The sequence below is a fragment of the Ceratotherium simum genome, chromosome 12 (assembly GCF_057802395.1).
Source record: "Ceratotherium simum simum isolate JZ-2026a chromosome 12, ASM5780239v1, whole genome shotgun sequence".
NCBI lineage: Eukaryota > Metazoa > Chordata > Mammalia > Perissodactyla > Rhinocerotidae > Ceratotherium > Ceratotherium simum.
The window spans coordinates 33,457,608-33,482,246 of NC_141911.1; the positions used below are offsets into that span (position 1 = coordinate 33,457,608).

Consider the following 24,639-nt stretch of genomic DNA (forward strand, 5'->3'; position numbering starts at 1 on the left):
ACAACAAGCAAGAACGAGTCCTAAAAGTGAGGCCCTACTAAATTCTCCCCCTGAAAAACAGTCGAAAATCCTTCCACAATCTCTGGGAGGATGGCTCCCTTCCCTCACCCGGTAATTCCCCTCCTTTTTCACTCAAGACTCAGGTTGTGACTCCGTACTCAAGCCGCACCCCTATTTCCTTTCATGGGAGGGGGCGGGGGGAAGAAGAGATGTATTACAACTCTAATCTTTACAATGCTATGCAGTTTACAAAGCGCTTGCAACTTCCATCAACTCCTCTGAGCTCCGCGAGCGCCACGTGAGGCATTCATTCATTCATCAAACATTTGCTCCGCTCGACCACACGTTATCGGGCGCTGGGTCTCACCCCACACCACGAGAAGGGTGGAGTGCTCGCTCCCTGGAGCAGGTGCAGAGGGTCAGGCTGTAGAACAACTTCTCGCTCAGTCAGGCTTTTCGAAAGCCCGTTTGGGGCCAAATGCCTCACCTTCGGGTGGTGTGCGCCCGAGCATGGCCGCGCGGCCTGGGCCTCCTCCTCGCTCCCAAAGGAGCAGTCACCACCTGCCCTGAAGGAAACCGCTAAGAGCAAGCTCTCTCCGCCGCCCTCGGGTCAGGGGTAAGATCAGGCGACAGCTTAGGCTCCACTCGGCTCCTCCCCTTCCTCTCTTCAGTTCTGACGCGGCCGTAGAGGCGGCGGCAGCGGCGGCGAGTCCCGCGGCCCCAGTCGCACCCACCCACTCGCCCAGCCCCGACTTCCTCTTCCCTTTGAGCGTCATCACAGCGCGCCAGAGTCGCCCAAGGCGGGGTGATTGGAAAGAGAAAAAAAGGCCAGCGGAGGAAGCCTCCGAGCGGAAAGACAAGGGAGGCGGGAGGAGAGCGGTTGCTAGGTGACTTGCGTCATCGGTCTGCGCCGCTTTCCTCCCGCCCCTCTCTCTGGAGTGAGGCGAGAGCCCCGCACAGAGCGAGCGAGACAGCGAGCTGAGCTCCGGGCGCTACCGCCACCGCCGCCGCCGCCAAGAGCGTGAGAGCGAGGGAGCATCCGAGAGACCTAGCCCCCGTGCACTGGCCGCCGCCAAGACCTCCGCCCTAAGCTGGGCCAGCGGGAGCCGCCGCCACCCCGCCTCTCCCCCCCTCACCTTCCCGGCCGGCAGCGGCGGCTGCACACGCCGGAGCCCGAGCCCGAGCCCGAGCCGGCGGCTGGGGGCAGGGAGGCGGCTACTCGGGCCGGGACTAGTCAGCTGCTCCGCGGTGAGGGGACGCTGAGGAGGGGCCGGAGCTTCTATCTCGTCCCGGGGCGCGGGGCTCGGGACCCCCAAGGAGTAGGGAGGGGGGGCCCAGCCGCAGCGACACATGCGGGAGCCGGGAGCGGGGGCGGCGCCGAGCGGAGCCGGCCGGGTCCCCCACCTCGCCGCCGCCTCGGCCACCCTCCCGGGCCCGTAGCATCTCGCCCCGGAGTGTATGAGCCGGGGCCCCAAGCTCAGCAGCCACCCCCCGACCGGGGGGGCGGGGACCCCGATGTGAAGCGGCGGCCGGGGCGGCGGGGAGAGCAGGACCGGCGCCGCCGTCCTTTCCTTCCCTTCCCCCTCCCCTCTGCCCCCTCGGGGGTCTTCTCCCTTGGCCAGTTGCCGGCCCCCCGGCTCCTCGGCTGGACTCCGGGAGGAGTTCTTAGAGCCCCCTCCCCCGCCCCAGGGCGGCGGGGCCGGGGGGGACCCGGGGGGCCGGCCGCAGCCTCCGCCCAGAGGAAACTTTTATAAAGATAAAATCCGGAGCCTCCCAAACCTGACTATCCCGGGAGAAGTGACCCAGGACGGGCAGGACACACAGCCTGAAGAGACCCAGGAAGAGGAAAAGGAGGTAAGCGGGGCCGCCGCCGCCTCTGCTCCGGCAGCGCGGAAGAGACCCGAGTGGCCGTCTGCTTTAGCGACACCAGCACCGCTTCTTCCTCACTAACTCGCCGGAGCCTTCCGCAGCTGCCGCCTCGGTGCGAAGGAGGAAGGGAACCAACCCACTTTTCCAGCGCCACGGCTCTTCTGTAAAGTGTGAGTGGCCGGGGAGGGGGAATTGAGGGGTAGCGAGTGGGAGGATGCCGGTGGGACCTCCTGGAGTTTTGCTGATGTTTTCCGGGAGTGTTGGGAGTGTATGGATGAGAGGGTGTACCCTAATACCTCACTGCGGGGAGGAGGTATTAGGTAGTCCTGTGTTCTGGAACCTTTTAGGTCTTTGTACGTGTAATACGCAAGCTTACAGGTTTCTCTTAGCGCTGAGTTCTGTCTTTCTCTAGAGTGGACACTTGCACCTTTCTGCCAGTAATTGGCAAAAGGAAATTGAGGAGGCCAGAACATATGTGCACACAAAGGACATCTCTGTAATATACCTTTTCCTGGTACACCGGTGTGAGTAGCGCTGTAGTTCTTGTTTCTGGGCAAATCTTATTTTGCTTCCCAAGTGGGAACCTCTTTTACCCTGTGCACCCTGAAAGTAAAAGTCTTTTCTTTTTTTTACAGTCTTCCTTGAGAGATTTTCCTATTGGTACAAGAGTTTTTTACCTTCTCGTTTTTGGGGTCCAGTTCCTGTGGGTCAGGAGGATACTGTAACAGATTTTAATCACTCAGGAAATTCTGAGTTCTTAAGAATCACAACTTTTGGGGGAGAGCGTTTAGTACTTTAACTAGTTTATAAAAGTTGTTACATTTTTTCCTTTCCTAAATGCTTTTTTTTTTTTTGGAGTAGCATATGTTCTAATTGCTAGCGCTTTTTTATTTGACACGAATGACTTGAGGCTTTGCTTGTTTGTGTTGTCTATACTTCTCTATTAAATGAGGAGAAACTTTTCGTATTTAATTCTTTGAAGAACGATTTTTTTCTTCCCTTATTTTATTTTATTTATGTATTTTTTTGTGTGAGGAAGATCAGCCCTGAGCTAACATCCATGCTAATCCTCCTCTTTTTTTCTTACTGAGGAAGACCGGCTCTGAGCTAACATCTGTTGCCAATCCCCCTTCTTTTTTTCCGCCAAAGCCCCAGTAGATAGTTGTATGTCATAGCTGCACATCCTTCTAGTTGCTCTATGTGGGACGCCGCCTCAGCATGGCCGGAGAAGCGGTGCCTCGGTGTGCGCCCGGGATCTGAACCCCCGGCCGCCAGTAGCGGAGCGACTGCGCTTAACTGCTAAGCCACTGGCTGGCCCTCTTCCCTTATTTTAAAGGTGAAATCTATAAAATCTTTGATTTGTGTTTTAGATATCTTCTCAGAGTGCCAAATTAAGGTGCAGGAAAGTAGTTAACATTTCGTATATTTATACAGACCTTAAGCATTAAGTGTAGGGTGGAATTTTATATAAAGAACATAAGCAGTACTATATACTGAGAATGATGGTCGCTCCAGACAACTGTGTGGGTTCGCTGTTTCTGAAGCCACTGCTGAGAGAAGCTTTGTGGGAATGAATGTAAGCCTGGGGTTATCTATGCTGACTTCTCCAGTCAGGATCTTGATTAAATTTATTTAAAACTTTCTCAAACAGTGTTTTCATCCTGTACTTTTCTCTTTTGAAGTAATGAGTTCTACACCCCCTGAATTATGTAACAATTCATTTATTTATCCCAAACCTCTTTAAAGTTCCAAGACACATCCAGAGTTTGTTTTGAAAAATGCTAGAACAAGCTGGAGTTTATCTTTTCCTGGTTTTATAGATTTTGATTGTTCCTCTTTACCATCATCTTTCCTGACTCTTTTTGTCTGTCTTAGAATAATTTCTTCAATCCCTTTGGTCACTTTGCTCTCCTCTGGAACTTCTCCTGCTGCTTTGTTTTTCTTTAGGTACCTTGTTCTTGTCATGCTTTTGTAAGGAGCCTTAAATTCTGTCTATTTTAAGTGGGTACTGACATGAAAATATTAAGCAGTGGATGTAATGTTAGATGTGGAATCAAAAACAAATGTCTCTGGATTTGTTGTCTTATTTTGTGACCTTGAGGAAGTCATGTATCCGATGTTTCACGAAGATAGGAAGAAGAGAAATCTAGTCTTGCATAGGCTGTTTTTGGGGGAGGAAAGGAGGGCAAATCAAGAAACTATAATTTGTACTCCATCAAATTGCTTACTAACTTGAGGACTTTTTGTTGCTTTGACCATAGATTGGTTAAAAATCATGGTAATGTTTTATTGCGTATTTGGGTAGCAAAGAAACAACCAAGTATTTGGGGTCCCTGCCTTTGAGATGCTTTTGTATGGGTGGCAGAGGCAATGAAACACAAATTGCACAAAACTGTCGGAAAGGAGGAATGGACCAATATTTATCAACCATTATATGTCAGATACTATGTTTGGTATCTTAAAAATGTAAATGTATTTGTACATTTTTCATTAGAGAAATGTTGATGTTGGACTATACAGAACTCATTGGAGTGTCTGAGCCAAATCTGGAAAAGTCTCTTTTAGGAAGAAAAGAGCAGGTGGCGATAAAGTGTTTAAGACTTTTGGAATTGGCGGGTGTGAGGGACAAATGTAATTAGCAAGTTAGCTTGATGGGAATACAGAGGGAGACTATTGAGTAGGCTCAGGGTCAATTTGTGTTTGTGTAGATACATGTTTACAGCCCAAAGAAGCAACTGAGAACAGTGTTTCTGAGAGGATAGTTTTACATGATTGAGGAGAAATTGTATTTTAGGCCAAGAGGCATTATATCTGGATTAGGATTTTGTTTTGCTAAGGAACCAACGTTTTTACATCATGGTCATCAAAAGAGCTGTACAGACGGAGGAGTGAAAATGCTTCCAACATTTTGGTATGGTGCTAGTGGTTTCTTATAAAAAATAATTCAGAAATTGGATAGTGGACTTTGTTTTGGACATTAAATTTTAGGGTAAAAGTTGGAGACTGAAGCAATCTCAAGACAGTAAAATAGTAAAACTAATGAATGATATGCTGAAAATGTAGAGTTGGGAGTCACTTTCAAAGTATTAAGGTTTCCCAAGAGTGCTGATGGAGAGTAAAGAGCTGAAAACTGGGTATTTTTACTTGTGGGGGGAGGGGAATCTGTTACAGTTAGCAAAGATACAGTGAGAAAGAATGGATGAGTCTCTTTCTAAAACAGATGTTTTAAAAGTGGATAAGATTTGAAGTTGAAAAGGGAGAAATAGCCTTTAAACATGGCCACCAGTTCAGTCTTAGGGTGAATGAATCTGTATTTTTGAAACAGCTAACAAGCTTTTTGTAGGGTATATAGGTCCCTTGAGATTAAGTTCAGAAGAATATATAGGATTTCACTGTTAAGGCACTTATACATAAAAGGACAGATTTGTTTCACCAAATTCACCTTTTTAAAGTTTGTTCTGCATTATTATCCTAAGTTTGGTCTTTAACGTGACGAAATGGGGCTAAAAATAGCTGGCAGAGAAGGCTGCTTCCCCTGCTCGCAGTTGGTGTGTGTCTTTGTGTCCCATACAATGGAGGGGATATCCCTGTGTTGGCACAGCAGTGCTGAAAATGTCTTTTTTTTTCTTTTAAACTTTTTATTAAAAAATGAACAGAAAACAACTTGGCACTTAAAAAAATTTGGGCATCTTTGAAGCATGAAACACTGGAAGACTGTCTTTTTTTGTGGTGAAACCTGCAGCTAATGTGGCTAGCGTTTAGTGTTGGCTCTGACAAGGATTAAGGATTAAGAGGTAGGGAATATATATATCCACACTTTTTTGTGTTCCTTAGTTCAGTTACCTTCCTAGTAGCTTTTTTGGCCTCTTAAGAGTGATAAATCAAATGGCAGAACCCTCTGGGGAAGAGATATTTAGACAGAGAGCTGGGTCTAAGTTGTTTCTAGGATGAGGGTACAAGGACTGGAATATATGCCATATGGGTGCCTTCTCTCTTTACCCTCTACTTTCCACAACATTTTTTATGCAGGTGAAACCATGTTTAGATGAACTTAAAGGGCAGCCTTTTTTGGTTAACATAATTTACTAGTCAAGACAGTGAGAAACGTGGGACTCTGGTACTAGGTTATGGTAACCTTATATACTTTGTCTTGGCAATTTTGGGATTGATACGGGATGATTAAAGAGCTTTGGCATGTGCGTTTGTGTTTGTGTATTTTAGCACCAGGTGACCCCAAAGCCCACACCTAGGTTAGCAGCAACCCAATTCATAGACTTTGGAGATGGTTCTTGGAGAAGTCTTGTGTTGCTTCTGACATCTCATTGTGTAGAGGAGAGGTTGGCAAACTTTTTTTTGTAAAGGGCTGGTTAGTAAATATTTTAGATTTTGTGGGGACCGCATGATCTCTGTCACAATGATTCAGTTCTGGACTTGTAGTATGAAAGCAGTGAGTGTGACTGTGTTCCAATAAAACCTTATACATAAAAACAGGAGGTCGGTTGGATTTGGCCTGTAGTTTATGGACCCCTGGTGTAGACAACTGCAAAGTCCACCAACATACAGTATGAGCTTCATTTCATTAAAAAGCTGGGACTGGTTATTTTAGGTGGTCTCTGTTTTCTAAGTGAGATGTGTTTCTTGGAGGCTGTCTTAAAATGATTCTGCATAAAGCATAGAGTCTACTGTTCATGATACTTCTGCCTCCATAGTGATGAAAACTTTGGATTGAGGAGCAGGGGCAATGCCATGTATAAAGGGATGCAGCTAAAAAGTAGGGTCTGCTTGCATTTCTTATTCAAAGATACCATAATTGGCCTATCGAGATATACAGGCTATGTATCATGGCCAAAAGTATCTTTGAAGAAATGTGGGTATAATTTTGAAAAGTTTTGAAAATAAATTGTAAAGAAAGTATTTACATTAGATGTAAAATTATAAGTATTTATGGTTGGTTTGAATCAGATGAAAATAGTAGTCAAATTGTAAGAACATTAAAGTTTGATACTTTTTGTCTCTTAAAGTCTTAATCTCTTGCAATGACCAATTCAATGTGTAGAATTATTGGCTCCACAATTTTTGTTTTGTTAATTTCAAGTATTATATCTTAAAAATCACTTAAATCATTTGAATGTGTACTTTAAAAAGCTTTGCTGTATTCCTAAGGGTAAATGTAGTATGGGTTAATTTATTTATTAGGTGAATCTATTTCAAATGTGTTGTTTAGAACGGCTAATTCACTTTGTGCAATTTTGCATTGTAGCTAATATCGAAACATTTGTTTCATGTGTCAACAAATACCTGCATTGGATGATGGTATATTTTTACCCTGGTTTCGTAAATCTTGTCTCAGGATTCCCCTGTTTATGGCAGTGGAGGGGGTTAATCTTGCAAGTGATCACTTTTTAGTTTCAAACCTGCTCTTATTTTATGTAGTATTTCTTTTTTTTTTTTTCCCCCTGAGGAAGATTAGCCCTGAGCTAACGTCTGTTGCCAATCTTCCTCTATTTTGTTTGTGGGTTGCCACCACAGCATGGCTGACAAGTGGTGTAGATCTGCACCCAGGATCCGAACCTGTGACCCTGGGCTGCCAGAGTGGAGTATGCTGGACTTAACCACTAGGCCACAGGGCCAGCCCCCTTACGTAGTATTTCTACACATATAATTGGTACTTCAATTCTTCTTCCTTTAAAAAAGAGTCTATGTAATCTGACAATTTTAATATACTTTTTAGAAGGTCACTATAAAGTTAATTCTGTTCATTAGGAGAGGATTCTTTCCTTGTTCTTTAAAAATCTTCCTTTTAATTTTTGCCTTTTCACGTAATTTTATCATTGTCTCAAGCTTAAGGACTGGTGGTGATGTAAAAGACAAAGTGTTCATCTCATATCTGCAGATATTCCAAATAGAAATATTCTATATTGGTGACACTTTCGGTGGACCAGGGAAAAAGTGATGTATTTTTAAGCAAAGCTGAATTGTCTTTGCAAACAAGTGAGTAAAGTTGCTTTCAAATAATGTACTCTTGCTGTTAAACCTTTCTACTTTGAGACTTTTTTCCACTGTGTGAACCAATGTGTCTTATGCCCTAATATACTTTTAGATTTTTTGCTGCTTTCTCATGATACCTCATTGATACTTTCTCATGATACCTCTCACAGCAGGTTTAGAGTGTATTTTCTAACATTTCCTGAATAGTGGGATATATATTTCCTAATAATATTACTTTTACATGCAAGTATATTTAAAATTTCCTCCTGTTCCACCTTCAAAATTGTGAAATATTTGAGGGAACATCTGTACTTGATCTGGATATTGAAGAACAAACTAATGTGTAACAATTTTTCTAAAATGTTCCTTTAAAATTTTCAAGTAACATTTGATCTCTCTAAAACAGTAAGCTAATACGAGAAAATATGAGAGCCTATATTTGTGTTGTATTATTCTGCAGTGCCAGTAGTTGAAAAATAATAAGCAGAAATGCACAAGAGACATTATTGCTTGAGTATCTTATCTTTTGCTCTTTCCCTGTCACCTAAGGGATAGCTAGTGGGTCAGTCAGATGTTGTGCAGTTTCTGTTGCTATGCTGTCTCCTCTGCCGTTTCTTTCCAGCTGAAAAATAGCTACTGGAAGTCTGGGTGGCTTTAGGAAGGAGGTAGTATGTGCTGTGTGTATGTCTGTGTGTACATGTACCTAGTGTATTGTGCTAGGTGCTCCTTTCTGCATGACTGCCTTGGAATTTCGGAAATAATGAAAGATATATTACAAAATGTTTTTAATGTTGCTTAGTCTTTCTTCTGAGAGGATCACCAGTGGATAAGATACTGTGTTTTCTTTTGACTTTTTCATTTCCTAGCATCTTGAATGAATCCATTAATATATGTTAGTGCCAAATGTGGAGTCTCAAGGCAAATTGCTGGTTTGTTTTTGGAAGAATGTCTGTATCTTATCAGACTTTTAAGATGGCATGTTTTTTAGGGCAGTCTGAGGGGTAATGATAGACCTTTGCATGACTCCCTCTAGGTCTGAGAAGGAGTTGCTTCACTAGTAATAGTGAATAATTTATACTATCGAATGGTTGACAATATTATGCATACCTGGAACCAGCAACATGCTGCTAATGTCGTTTCTCCTTTACTTAATAAAATATGTTCATACTGTGGAGGCAGAAGACTCATTAGTTAGGCAGTACATTTCTTAGCTGCATGGCCTTGGACAAGCTACTTATCCTTCTGGTATCGGCTTCATCACCTGTTGAGGGGGGAAAACCATGTCCCTCACCAGGTTATTGTTAGGATTAAATGAGATAATATAAAACATATACAAAGCTCTTAGTCCAGTGCCTGGCATATAGTAATGTGACCCATTACTGTTAATTTATTAAGTTAAAGATCTTTTAAAGTGTGATGTAGACAGAGGCTACAGTCAGGCTTTTATATTGCCCAACATTTAGATTAGCCCTTGAGTTTGACAAATAATACTGAAGTAATTCTGCAGTGTTTTCAAAAGCATCTGAGCTAGTGTATGATTGATTAACATTTTATTAAAAAATCTTAAAAACTAGAGAAATGGTAGAACTGCTGTGCTTATTATTTATAGAAAAGAAAGACTGATTTGAACATAATGGAATTTGAATTCATCTCCAAACACCTCAATAGTGCTTAGATCAGAAAGGACTGTTTTTTGAATAATTTACTGATTATCTCTGAAAGTATCTGCAGTTTAAATTGTCCATTTAGAAAGATCAGGCTGTAATTCAATTAAATCTTTCAACTGTCCGTCTCTTTAACCCTTGAGAATAAAATGCTTTGAAAAAAAATCATGACGTTTAACAGGTTTTATCTGTATCATTATATCTCAAATTGAGATTGAAGAAATTTTATTTAGATGATTCTATTGTAACTAAATTTTAGTTTTCTCCTTTTCCTAAAATGATTAGAGAGTGTGTGTGTGTTTGATATTCCCTTTTCATGCTTAGAATTTATTAAATACAAGATGAGTTTTCAGAAGTAACTTTTCCTTCATGCTTGGCATAATCAGTATTCTGTTGGCTAATATAAGAAATAAATGCTTCTTGATCATTTTTGTATTTGGAAAGTATTTCTATTTTGAGAACAATTTGGCTATGCCTTTATAGTCTGTTTATTTAATAGAACTGAATGTTTAAGATAAGTATACGAAAAAAATCCAAAGGCAGAAAGAAAGAAAAGATTGAGCCATATTTCTTGGCACTGATTATCTTGTCAGCTCTTGTCTTCATTCTCTAACTTCTTCTTTTAAGGCAAATTTGTTTTAGATTTTGATGTAAATGGAGAAATTAGATTGGTTTATGTATTAGTGGATCTCTGGTTAAGTGGTTAATTTAATGGGTAGTCTAGTTTTTAAAAAAATTTAGTATTTTAAATACTTTTATTTGTTGGTAGCAATTGGAGTTATGCTTCTTTCCATTTCAGAGATTTTCAAAAAAGAATTTTATAATTATGAATAGGTCACTGGATAGGTGGAGGAAGAGCATAGTCTCTCTAGTGAGTTTAATTTCTTCCTGCTTATTTATTACATATGTAATACCAGAAAGTTATATAAATAAATACGTGGGTCATCAGTTTTCTTTTGCATGATTGGTGATTTCTTAATTGACTACTGTGTGAATTTGATAATATAAACTTTGGAATGCTGCTGTAATGATTGGGGAACTTTTTTATATTGACTATTACACAGGTAGAATTTTTTTCATTAGAGAAATATTAAAATTTTAACTTACTAGATTAGACATTTAGAGCAGGAAACACAAAATTTGAGACTTTTGTAAAGACCATTTAGTAGAAGAGGAGACAAGGGATATACAGAGGAGAGGAGAAGCAGATACCAGGGAGAATGGCTCCGGAAGTTTTGAGGTCAGTCTTAGTCAGAGGTGACACCCTGTTATTTCTTTGGGTTGTGGACGTGGGGTGTTACCACTTGTTATCTACCACCCTTTGAAATGTCGATTAGATGATTGACTCTAGTTCCTATCTTTTCGACGTCTGGATTCTTTAAACCATGGAAGTTTTAATCTGTATGGGATAATTAGTGTATCCTAGGGTGGGAAAATTTCCACAGTACCTGTTAGGAACGGATAAAGGGTTTTTGAGTGCATGGAAGTTTCTTTTTTGTTTTGTTTTGTTGTCTTTTTTCTGCATCGGCCGCATTTCCCTAGCTTTGCCTAAGAGGGATGCTTGTAATTCTATACGTGTGACATAGTAGTTGAAAGGCAAGCTTTGGAGTTGCTACACCCAGGTTCCAGCAGTGCTGCTTTGTGACCTTGGGCAAGTTATTTATTCTGTGTGTGTTTCCTGTAAAATTGGGATGATAATAATAGTACCTACCTCTCTCATAGGGTAGTTAAGAGGATTGAGTGAGATAATGGATCCCAGTGTCTGGCTTAGACTTAGTGCTCAATAAATGTTAGTTGTTGCAATAATAATAAATATTACAGTATTAAGTTATTGTTTTTTCTGTGAGGTTGCTGGTTTTTTGAATGCTGAAGGCATTTGTGATCTTTGCTTCTGAATATGTCACTATTTTGAATACTGCCTTTATTCAGCAGCAGATATTTACTGAACACCTGCTGTGCCAGGCCTTGATCGAAGTGAACAAAACAAAAATCCCTGCCCTCTTGAAACTTACATTCTGACTAGGGGAGACAGAATACACAAAGCAAAATAGTGAACCATCCCTCATCTTATGAAAACTGGTGTTTGACTTTGTATGTCGAAGCCTCGGTTAACCAACTTGCTCAGTCTTAAGCTTTAGATCTTTTTTGTTGCTGTGCTTGAGAGTGTTTCGTGGCAGGAGCTGCCTAAAAGCGTAGAACTAGTCTCATTGCCTTCAGCTACAGCTCTATCTTAATTTTAAGGCAGCTTTATACTCCTCATCATTTCCTTGACTTACTACTTACATTGGCTACCACAAAACTTTCCTTTCAGTCCCAAACTTCTGTTTCACATTCATTACAGAAGTGTTGCTCCTCCCCAGCTTACCACTTTTTGCTCATCCATGTCATTTCTTAACAGAGGGGATACTAGAAACCTCTTTTAAGAAGTATTCCCTGACTAATCTAACTGTATACTTTTCCTTCACCTATTTTGTATTTGCACCTTCTGTGTGTTATTAACTGAGATGTTTAACTTGCTTATTCTGTCTTTTTTTAAAAAATATTTTTCTTTCTCTTCAATTAAATTGTAAACCTTTTTGTATCAGTGACCACTTTTTTATTCTGAGCTGTAGCTTTCTCACTTGAAAAAAAGATAATACCTACCTTCCAGGGATGTTGTGAGATTTCAGAGAGATAATGTGTGAAAAAGGTCCTGAGCCAAATCTTTAATAAATGGTAGTTTCCTTTTCTTTGAACCACTCTAGTTCCTAAAGTTGGTACTGCACATAGAGTCAGTACTTAAAAAATACTTGTTAATATATCCTGAATTGAGGTTGGGAGTCTTTTAATTTAACTTTCACTTGTGTGGATAATTTTAGTTTTTACTTCCAGATAAAATTCAAAATATTACTTTTCAAGTGTCAGATGATAAAGGCTGAAGCTTTAATGAGAGATGACCTAACAGTGATCAGGAGCAGGGACTCAAGCCACCATTGGGGGTTTCAAATACAGATTACCGCACTTATTGGTTGTGTGACGTTGGGCAAGTTGTTTAACTTTCTTGGCCTCTGTTTCTTTACTTGTAAGGTGGGGGAAAATAATAACTACTTCATGGATACTGTGTTGTTAGACTAAGCGAGATAATAAATGAGAAGCACAGAACAGTGTGTGGCATACAACAGTGGCCCCAGGAAACATTTGGCAATATCTGGAGATGTTTTTGATGGTCACAACTGAGGGGAGGTGTGTGTGTGGGAGGTGCTACTAGTATCTAGTGAGTAGAGGCAAGGTATAAACGGTGTAAAGGACAGCACCCCACAACAAAGGATTATCTGGTCTAAAATGTCAGTAGTGCCAAGGTTGGGAAACCTTGCTCTGTGATTAAACTCTGTTATTTGGTATTTTCTTTATATAAGGTGCTTTGCCAGTTAGATTCTGTATAAATACTGATTATTGATGAAGATAAGTCATAGACATGGATAGGCCTCATTTAACATTTTAAAAGGCAGACGTAAAGGAAAATTAATAGATTTCATAATTTTTTTTAAAGATTATAGGGCATTTACTCCAAAAGTAATCTAAAAATGCTTACACTTATTATTCAGAAATTAGGAAAGGTTTCTAGGTGGATTTTACTAATTCAATTTTTTTCTTTCTTTCTTTCTTTCTTTTTTTTTTTTTTTTGTGAGGAAGATTAGCCCTGAGCTAACATCTGATGCCGATCCTCCTCTTTTTGCTGAGGAAGATGGGCCCTGGGCTAACATCCGTGCCCATCTTCCTCTACTTTATATGGGACGCTGCCACAGCAGGGCTTGACAAGTGGTACGTTGGTGCGCGCCCGGGATCTGAACCTGTGAACCCTGGGCCGCTGAAGCGGAGCGCTCGCACTTAACTGCTATGCCACTGGGCCGGCCCCCTAATTTGATTTTTTAAAATGGCAAACTATTCTTGTAAAGAGTAGGGGGCTTATGAGATGTGAGTGCCATAATGTGTAAATATTCGTCAAGTCAAATATACACTAATGGAAAAAGCAGGTATCAAGGTTAATGGAATGATCTGTTGGGAGAAACCTTGGATCATGTCTGATTTCTGTCTCTTCTTTCATGTTCTATTACTCACCAAGTCGAGGGCTCTAACTTTGGACCTCTTTTTTCTATCTATCTCTTCTTTTTTTCTCTTCTGTTTAAAATCTCTTCTGTTTAAAATTGAACCCTTATTTCCTGTCCATTTCAGGAGTTTCTAAATTGATTTCTTTGCTGCTGTTCTTTATATTCCTACCTGAATTGACACTTTGCTTAAGGGAGAGCCTTTCTAGTCCATCATCAATCTACCATTCAACTCCCTGCACTATCTCTTTATTTCTGGGAGAGAAGTAAGAGCAAATCCTCTAAGGCTGGAATTGGAATGAACTAACTTTTCTCCTATGCATAGTATTAGTTGTGTACCATCTTTGGGAGAATTGGGAAAATAGTAAATCACATCGTTTTCTGTGTTTTGTAGCTCAGATGACTTCTTCACTTGTATCTAAACACTGTATATCCATTTATAGACAGCGTGTGTATACTTTAATGCATATTCGTGTGTGCGTGTATGTGTACATATATATATATATACTTTCATGTATATTTGTCTCTGCACTTTGCTATTTCCCCTGCCTGGAGTATTCTTTTCCTTTCATGTGCGAAACATTTTCTCTCTTAAGATCCTACTTAAATAGTCATCTCCTCTAGGAAGGCTGTCCTGATTAATTGAGTAGACTTGTTTTTTCTTCTGGTTGCCTGCAGTATCTATGTGACTTTTGTAGCACTTTACACAGTTATTTGTATTTTTCTCTTTTACTGGTCTATCAGTTTTTTCAGGGTAAGGGTTATGTCTTATTCATCTTTTCAGTTAATATCCCCTCCCCGCAAGTGCTTAACATTTCCTGCCACAGAGTAGGCATATAGTATGTTAACAAATGAATGGAAGAGCAAAAAAAGCTGGAAAGATTTTTTTTTTTGAGGGAGATTGGCTCTGCACTAACATCTGTTGCCAATCTTCCTCTTTTTTTTTTTCTCCCCAAAGCCCCAGTAGATAGTTGTGTATCATAATTGTAGAGTTGTAGCTCTTAATCTATATGGGACGCTGCCTCAGCATGGCTTGATGAGCAGTGAGTGGGTCCGCGCCCACGATCTGAACCAGCGAACCCTGGTTCGCCGAAGCGGAATGCGTTAACTTAACCGCTATGCCACCGGGCCGGCCCCCTGGAAAGATTTTTTAATAGGCTCTACAAGAGGAGGACATTATCTTTTCACTTTTGTTTCCAAGTGCTTAGTGTAGTGCCCGTCCGTAGGTGTTCAACAAATATTTATTGAATGAATTAGAAGCCAATTCCAATAGTTGATAGAGATTTCATGTCAACTTTTTTCTTCTACATATCCAGGAAGCATATCCTAGAAGTAAAACAACCTAGATATTTGGTACATCTGATGCGTTGTTGATCTTCCTTTTCTGACTCAGTAATGAGACTTTTGATCCAACAAATACTTTCTGAAAGATGCTTTTTTTTTTTTTTTGGCGAGGAAGATTGTCCCTGAGCTAACATCTGTGCCAGTCTTCCTCTATTTTGTATGTGGGACGCCACCACAGCATGGCTTGATGAGCAGTGTGTAGGTCCACACCTGGGATCCAAACCTGCGAACCCTGGGTCACTGAAGTGGAGTGCGCAAACTTAACCACTACACCACTGGGCCAGCCCCTGAAAGATGCTTTTGGTTGATTATTTTTTTCACCTGTGGGCCCATTCTGGTTTGGAGCTTGTTGGAAGGATGAATGTGTAGTATCAGTCTTACATCATGGATGAGCTATCACTAAGTAAAAGTGTTAAATAAGGCCTCTGCTTTCCTCTGTACGTTTGGGCCTAAGCAGAGTGAGTATGCATTTACTCTCAGGTATGGATAATGACTGAGGCTAGTGAAGCATGGGAGAGAAACAGGGCAATTGGAGGTGAGAAGTTGCCTGCAAGATCTCTTTTTCTTTTGATGATGATTGATTTTTACCTCAGAGCCCCATTATTTATAAAGAATTACCTAGAAGGGAGAGGGGTGTGAATCTAGAGGATAAGAATATAGAATTGGTAATTTGATAAATTAATAATTTGCTAATCATTGTTTTGATCGTTACTACCACTTATTGAATGGTTGCTATATGTCAGGCAGTGTGCTGAGGATTTTTACATGCATTATTTATTCCTTGCAGCAGTCCCTATGACATAGGTACTAATAAGGCTGTTTTATGGCAGAAGAAACAGATTCAGAGAATTTTCCAAGAACGTGTAGCTAGGAATTTGAACTCACAGAACTGGGATTCAAAGCCAGATCCATCAGACTCTGTGGTCTATGCTTTTAATCACCAAGCATGCTGCCTCTTAAGTTTCAGTGGAGTTTTGTATTGAAAATGGGAAGTCATCAGTTGTGTGAGATAGGAAGGGAAAATGATAGGACTTCATCCTATATGGATATTAGAAGGAAGAAGATTGACAGACTCATGGAGAAGCAATTCCCAGGTTTATGTCCTTAAATAAAATAATTGTGGAATTAAGCCTGTAATTTGAATTGATTTGCACTAACCTGCATTTTTTATTAAACTTAGTCTTGCTCTTGGTATCACCATCAGGACAGGTGTCCCAGATACATCTTTAGCAGTAGAAGAAATCTGTCTACGCAAAATCTGTCTAAAAGATGGTGGAACAAAGTGATTTTTATGAATAATTTTTTTCTATGTGTAAAATGTGTTCTGTTGTTAGAGTTAAATCTTTTCAAAGAGGTTCTTGTTTAGGGGATGTCTCAGAAATATATTATTTAGGATTTGAAAACCTATGATTTGCCGTACTTGGAAGGTATAGCAGAAAATTTGTGAATCAATACTTGTTAATCTCTAAGGTATAAATTATTTAAGTCAATGAGTATCTGTAGAGTGTTTCCCTTATGTGATTTCTTAAACGAATTTTGTTTGCTGAGATGGTGTTTCCTTCTTTCCCGTACTTTGTACAGGACTATTTCTTATCTAATTAGTTTATTTATAAGTGTTTTCTCACTATATTTATTAAATGTAACATAGTTTTGACATCTGTATACTACCATTTTTATTTGTTCATTAGATTTAAATAGTTTTCATCATTTTGTTACCTTAAAAAGAGCTAAACCTGGATATTGGCCTTTAAAAATGTTTCCTAGAAGATTTTCTCTTTCCTCTTGGTTGTGTTTTAAATACTGTATTTGTAACTATAGTTATATACATTTGAACTTTGCCCCTTCCAGAATTTTAATTCTCTGCTTTTGTAACATTTTATCAGAAGTTACATGCAAATGCTAAGAGCAGTGTGCTGAATGATGTTCTATTAAAGATTAAAAATGCCTAAATGAAATTGAATTCTGGTAAATAAGAATTTAGGAATTGGGTTTGGGGAGCAGGGAATCAAATAATCATATCAAGATTTTAGGATTCTAAGTCTTAGGGTCATTAGTGTTCTTTTACATTATCTGCCAGAGGTTACCTTTCTTAGTGAATGTTAATGTGGTACTATTATAAAAATAATATTGATATCAACATTTGAGTGCTTACTGTGTGCCAGGTACTCTTCTGTGTCCTTAGTTGTATTAACTAATTCGGTCTTCACCATTGCCCTCTAAGGCAAGAATTGTTAATGTCCCTATTTTTTTTTTATTGGTGTCATAATAGTTTATAACATGGTAAAATTTCAGTGGTACATTATTTGTCAGTCACCATACATATGTGCCCCTTTACCCCTTATGCCCACCTCCAACCCCCTACCCCTCTGGTAACCACTAATCTGTTCTCTTTGTCCGTGTATTTATCTTCCACATATGAGTGAAATCATATGGTGGTTGTCTTTCTCTAACTGGCTTATCTCACTTAACATACCCTCAAGTTCTATCTGTGTTGTTGCGAATGGGACAATTTTGTCTGTTTTTATGGCTGAGTAGTGTAATGTCCCTATTTTATAGTTGAAAATTTGGCACAGAGAAGTTAAACATGCTCAAGATCTCACCTTTAGTTACTAGTGGAACTGGGATTGTATTCAAGTAGTCTGGTTCTAGAGCCTGAGACTTTCATCACTATTCTATACTATATTTATCATCTGTAGATTTATTTCTTATATGTTATTTATAGAACAGTGCCTGGCACACAATAAGATCTATAGAAATGTGGGCTATTTTCAGTGGCATTTAATTATATGCTCTATAAGGTTGGCAAAGCATGTGTTATTATCCATTTATGTATGTATTTTTTTCTTCTATTAATTGGACTCCAGACTTTATTCAGGTGACTGTTATTCTTTTTTTTAATAGCTGAATTCTCTGAGGTTCTTAGAAATTAGATGATGCCCAAAATTATATGGCCAAGCTAGATCTCAAAATTAGCTTTTCTCACCACACATTCAACTTTACTTTCATTTCTTTAGAAATGAATGAAGACTGAGATTTTTTTGTTTTTGTTATGTTGTTGGTTTAGAAAGGCAGAAACAAATATACTAAGTTTACAGTACTGTTTGCGTGCCCAGTTGATGGAGGAAATAAATTCTTAGATGTTATAAAGTTTTTTTTACCTGTAGAGTTTTGAGAGTAGTATTACCTTATCCTGCTGACTTGTAAAATTGAATCATATCACTCATAATAATGTGAAGTATTGTAAATTGTTTTGATGATAGAGCAAAGATTAGCAGCCTTTAAGAGAAATAATATAAACCGTATTTCCTCAAATCTAAGAAGTCATCTGTATTAGTTTTCCACTGCTGCATTGCAAATTACCACAATTTTAGCATTTTACCTCACAGTTTCCCTTGGTCAGGTGTCTGGGCATGGTTTAGCTGGATCCTGTCCTTAGGGTCTTACGAGGCTGAAATCAAGGTGTCAACCAGGGCTGTGGTCTCATCTGAGGCTCAGGGTCCTTTTCCAGGCTCACTAGTAGTTGCCAGAAATCAGTTCCTTGTGTTTGTAGGTGTGGCGTCTCTGTTTTCTTGCTTGCTGTCAGTCAGGGACCACTCACTCTTCTAGAGGCCACCTTTAGGTTCCTGCCATGTAGTCCTCTCTATAGGCATTTCACAGCATGGTTGTTTGCTGCTTCAGGGACAGTAGGAGAATCTCTCTCTCTTGGAATCATCTCTCTGCCTTCTTTTAAGAACTGATCTCTTTAGGTCAGGCCTACCCACAATAACCTCCCTAATTTAAAGTCACCAGGTTAGAGATTTTAATTACGTCTGTAAAATCCTTCACAGCAGCACCCAGATTAATATTTGGCTGAGTAACTTTGGGAAAATGTGTACACCAAGGTGTTGGAATCTTGGGGGACAGCCTAGAATTCTGCCTACTATATGATCAATTGTAAGATTGTTATTTTATATGTCCCTGAGGAAGAAAAATGCTGGATTAAAGTATGATACAGTGCATTATTAGTGATTGGATGCTGCCTTGTTAGAAAAAAGTGGAATTGTGGTCTTTCTTCCAACCACAAATATTTGCTTCACGAATATCAAATGTATTCTCCACTGCTGTGCTTCTATGCTTTTTTGTAAGGATAATTTTTTGTTTCAGTGCTGAATCATAGTATAGTCCTTTAGAGGACATTTAAAATTGGGAAGTAAACTTGACGTGTGTACCAAAAGTACATGGAATTCAGTAAAACTGGTGATATAAACTGCCGTGAGCAAATTTGCACATGCATAGGGAATGGCAGCTGCATTGTGACTGCCACAGGGCAAATGGCAATTGGCTTTTTTAATTTCCTGTTTATTTTCAATCAACTTAATTGAAGTATAATATATATGGTAAACTGCATCCATTTAAAGTGTATGATTTGGTAAGTTTTGACAAGTGTATATACCTATGAAACCACTACTGCAATCAAGACGTTTCCATCATCCTCAAAAGATTCCTTGGCAGTTAGACCCCTAGCCCCAGGCAATCACTTATCTGTTTTTTTTGTTAGTATAGATTAGTTAGCATTTCCTGGTATTTTAAGCAGTGAGAACAAATGGGATATGGAGACAGGATATTCTTAATTTTTGTGTTTTTTTCACATCCCCTCATTCTTGGAGAAATACTCGTTTCTTTATTAGATTTGAGGTTTATTCCTTCAGTGTCGGGGTAGAATGATTCTTCCAGAACAATTCTGAGTTCTTGACCTCTACTTTGCCTGGATATTTTTTTCCAGGATTCTCAGAGTTGGCCCTCCTAAATCATGTATACTTGCATAGCTTCCTCATCTACTTTTCTACTTACTGCCCTTGTAGGGCCATAAATAAGTAATTTTCAACTAGAAATTCCAGGCTCTTAAAAAATTTTACATTGTTACTGAGACTTTTCACCTGTTACTTAAAATAGTCTTAATCCCCCAAGAGAATCTCAAAATGTACTCATCTCATTTTTTCTTGATAAGATTCATAGTACAGTTTGAATTTTAGGAAAGATAAAGATTTCCCTCCTTGTCGCTTCTTATGGTTATTGCCTGTGTCGAGTTGCTTGGTGTGTGCGGTGTTTTCCAGTACAGGAAACACTGGGAAAAGTGTTAACTTCCTGGAGTGAAAGAAAAAGGGAACCGAGGGAGGACTCGAGTGAAGCTCTCAAAAAGTTCAATTAGCTGCCATCTAAGATAGCTTTGTCCAATGGAAATGTATAAAAACATATTTACCTTTATAAACAAAAAACTTTGTATCTCAACTACATAAACCATTGTGAAACACTAAAGCCCTAACTTATTAGAGAGTCAAACATTGTTAAAGCCAATTTCTTCTGGAGTCCACATGCTATTGTCACTAATAGGAAAAAAAAGTTCATAATCTACATCTGCACTGCAATACAAGCCAGATGTCTAAATTTAAATGATCTCTTAACTTACATTAGAAAACTAAAAAGAAACAAGTGACATTAATTTTAATAATATATTTTATTTAGCACAATATATCCAAAATATTAGCCAGCCCTGGTGGTCTAGTGGTTAAGATTTGGTGCTCTCACCCGGTCAGGGAACCACACCACCCGTCTGTCGGTTGTCATACTGCAGCGGCTGTGTGTAGCTGTGATGCTGAAAGCTATGCCACGAGTATTTCAAATACCAGCAGGGTCACCCATGGTGGACAGGTTTCAGCGGAGCTTCCAGACTAGACAGACTAGGAAGAAGGACCTGGCCACCCACTTCCGAAAAATTGGCTGTGAAAACTGTATAAATAGAAGTGGAGCATTGTCTGATATGGTGCTGGAAGATGAGAGGATGGCACAAAAAAACTAGGCAGGATTCTGCTCTGCTGTAGACAGTGTCCCTAGGAGTCGGAATTGACTCAACGGTACTAACAACAAATCCAAAATATTATCATTTCAACATGTAATAAATATGAAAACTTAAAACATATTAGTGAGATATTTTAGATTCTTATTTTGGTACTAACTCTTTGAGATTTGGTGTATATTTTATACTTAACAGCACGTCTCAATGTGGATTTAGCCACATCTCAGGTGCTCATTGGCTAGGGACTACCGTACTGGACAGTGCAGATGTAGATTATGAACTTTTTTTTTACTATTAGTGACAATAGCATGTGGACTCCACAAGAAATTGGCTTTAACAATGTTTGACTCTCTAATAGGTTAGGGCTTTAGTGTTTCACAATGGTTTATGTAGTTGAGATACAAAGTTTCTTGTTTATAAAGGTAAATATGTTTTTATACATTTTCCTCATTATAGAGTAATGTCATTGTTGCAAATTAGGAAAAATGTGGATAAGAGAATACAAATTGGCCTTACTTACTTCCTCAATCCAAAGATAAATGTTAAACTTTTGTTGAATTTCCCCTTTGGGAATATTTCATTTTAACTCAAAGTGAAAATAGATTCCTTTTTTGTCTTAATTTCTTCCTCCTCATATTCAGACATTTATTAAGTAGTATTAACAATCCTTTTGCCTCGTTGCTTAAATTTATTTATTCTGTTTCCCAGGCTATATCCTACTACAGGGTCTCTGTGAGTGGTGCTCTCTGGAGCACTATGATCTGAATTATGCTCCCTGGATTGGGGTTAACAATAGAAGCCCTGATGGCTTTTGTGTACTCATTGCTAAACCAGTATAGTTACTTTCTATTTTTCCTACCTGCAATCTTTTACACACACCCCCAGCTCTTTTTGTTATTGAGAAATAATTTGAATACCAGAAAATTTACCCTTCTGAAGTGTTCAGTGTAGTGGATTTTAGTATATTCATGAAGTTTTGCAGCCATCACTACTATCTAATTCTATAGCATTTTCATCACCCCCCAAAAAAACCCTGTGCCCAGGAGCAGTCACTTCCCATTTCCCTTCCCCGCAGTTCCCTGGCAGCCACAAATCTTCTTTCTGTCGCTGTGGATTTGCGTATTTTGGACATTCGTCTAAATGGAATCATAGAATATATGGCCTTTCGTGGCTTATTTCACTTAGCATAATGTTTTCAAGGTTCTTTGGTGTTGTGCCATGTATCAGTACTTCATTTTTCTATGGCTGAATAGTGTTCCATTGTATGGAGATACCACATTTTGTTTATCCATTCATCAGTTGATGGACATTTGAGTAGTTTCCGGTTGTTGGTTATGATGAATAATCCCTCAACTCCTGAGATCACATTCATTCTCCAAGAACATTACTTTCATCACATCATCCCTCATTCTTGTCCAGACTGTCAGTGGCTCCCTATTGCTTATACAACGTAATAGAGAATACTTAGTTTGCATTGAAAAGTCTTAGGAAGTGTGGCCTCAAACTACTTTTTTTCCCCACTCTTCTTTTCCATCGTGTGGTTCTTTATTATTGCTAAGATATATGCTTCATATGAATGATAGATTATGTATACAGTATAGATAAATTTGTCAATTCATTTTAAAATGATCTAAATTTTTAAGAATGAAGATCTACATTGACAAACCAAGGGAAAGAAAAAATATATATATATATAAAGTCTGGAGAATTTTAGAAAGGTAAGTATTAGAGTAAGGAGAAACATTATAGTAAAATAAAGAAAATTTTTTTTCTGGATTTGTCTAAAGTGTCAAACAGAGACATATTCATTTTCATATAATGTGAAAAAACACCTCATTTGAATCAGCCTTTCATGCATGGAACTCATTCAAATCATTCATTTTCTGGTTAACAATATTAGTAGTTTGTTTTTTCTGGGCCCTCAGTTTTTTTTCCTTATTTAAATAGAGTCAGTCTTTTTCTTCTTTTGACATCTCTGAAATAGTAAAAAGGAAATATTTTTACATATACTTAAAAAAAAAATTTCCAGAATGTATTTATGCATATACACACAGATACAGGCACATATATAAATACAAATATATAGTGGTATTCTTTCCCATTTTACAGAAAACAGAGCATCATATATAGACTTTCCTTTTTTATTTCACAATGTATCTTAGAGATCTTTTCATAATAGCACATTGAGAACTATCTCATTTTTTTTCTGCAGGATAATTTCTCCAAAGTGAAATTACTAGGTCAAAAGGTATACCCACTTGAAATTTGATTACCTGTACTTTTAAGCATAGCAAAAGAGATAAGGAAATATAACTGGGGGAAAAAAGTAAATTGTGGAGTTTTTGGACTTTGTTTATAGATGAAAAAATGGAGGATCAGAAATTTTAAGTTATTGTTCATGGTAGTGCAACCAGTGCAGGGTGAGGGGTGGTCAGGATGGTAATCCAGGTGTTTCTCTTTTTAAATAAGCTCCTATCCTTTCTCTTATATCCGTGGTGCATTTGATGGATGGCAGAGAAGTCATGCCAACTTCTTTTTGGAGAGAAATAACAGAATTCCAGACTTTATTTTCTGAATCAGTACTTTTAAGAAGCTTTACATTTTGAAGCCTCTAAGTGTGCTTTTCAGTTTTTAAAAGAACCATTTTTGGTATTAAAAAGTATCATGAAATGACAGTAAATAAAACACTCTAGGATGAATTTGAATGAAGTAGCAAGAGATCCCAATATACATAGGTACTTATGAAAGGCAGCATCTCAGATTGATGGGGGAGAAGATGGAGGATTTGTTAATTTATGTTGCAACAACTTTCTAACCATTTGGGAAAAAAAAATAAACTGTTCATTACTTTACCCTATACGTAAAAAGTAATTTAAAAATTGAAATGAAAAGTAACATAAAAGGACTTTGTAAGGTTAGCTTTTTTATTAAATAGACTGAACTCAGTGAGTACAGTCATGAAAGTTGCATCTTTTTCCCAGTCACTATCTTTTGAATTTTCCTTAATTGCCCCTTAATATCATTTTGGGTCAGTCTTACAGCTTTCTCAATATTGTTTTAGTTCCCGTAAGTCTAGTTCTGCTCTTATCCCTTATTAGGCTTGACCTGTGGCTGGAGGAATCTGTAATACTCTTTCACACTCCTTCCCCCCACTGTTAGGAGTGTCAATTCACGCAGCCTTTTTGGAGGGCAATTTGACAATATATATGAAAATAAAGTGCGCATGCCCTTTGGATCAGCAGTTATACTTCTAAGAATTTAGTACCACAGATACACTCATACAGCTTTACTGGAAGGGTGAGTCTTTTAGGGATGAAAGTTCTTTGTTCTGATAGAAATTCAGCAAAGCCATATTCTCTTTGTAACTTAGTGTTTATTAACAAAAGAACTGTGAAACTTAAAGAGAGCTGTTCCAGCTCTTTCAGCAAAATGGTGAGATATGTTATAATTTAACTACTGGATGTTTAAGTTGTTCTAGGTTTTTTTGTAAATATAAAAACAAAGCTACAGTGAATATCTTTGTGTATATGCTACCCATTTATGAGTGTTGAGAATGTTTCTTAATGGCTGTAAGCTGAAAGTCGTCCGCTTTAGCTTTTTTTTTCTCCCTCGTATTTCAGGGAGCACTGGAGACCTCAGTTTAAATCACAGCTAATTGCCTAAATGGGAGTGTGACGTATAACAAGCGCTTTAATCTTCCTGAGCAGGGGTTCTGCAGATCTGGGCCTCTCAGGCTGCCATTTTACAGCAGTAACAAAGGGACTGTTCATTGTTGGTCACTATCACCTTCTTCACCATCCTGTAGGGAATATGAGTCAGTAAGGGTGCTATTGGTATTTTGGATAAGGACAACCCA

General features: G+C 38.9%; 1 protein-coding gene across 3 annotated transcripts in view; it reads left to right on the top strand.

Annotated features, from left to right (window-relative positions):
• Window positions 1-940: 940 nt before the first annotated feature.
• The window catches only part of FBXW7 (F-box and WD repeat domain containing 7), a 228,190-nt gene continuing 204,491 nt past the window's right edge, over window positions 941-24,639 (top strand). For all 3 annotated transcript variants that reach the window (XM_014780212.2, XM_087437536.1, XM_087437537.1), the window contains exon 1: window positions 941-2,039. The gene's annotated coding sequence lies outside the window, so the exon portion shown is untranslated. The remainder of the gene's footprint in view (window positions 2,040-24,639) is intronic.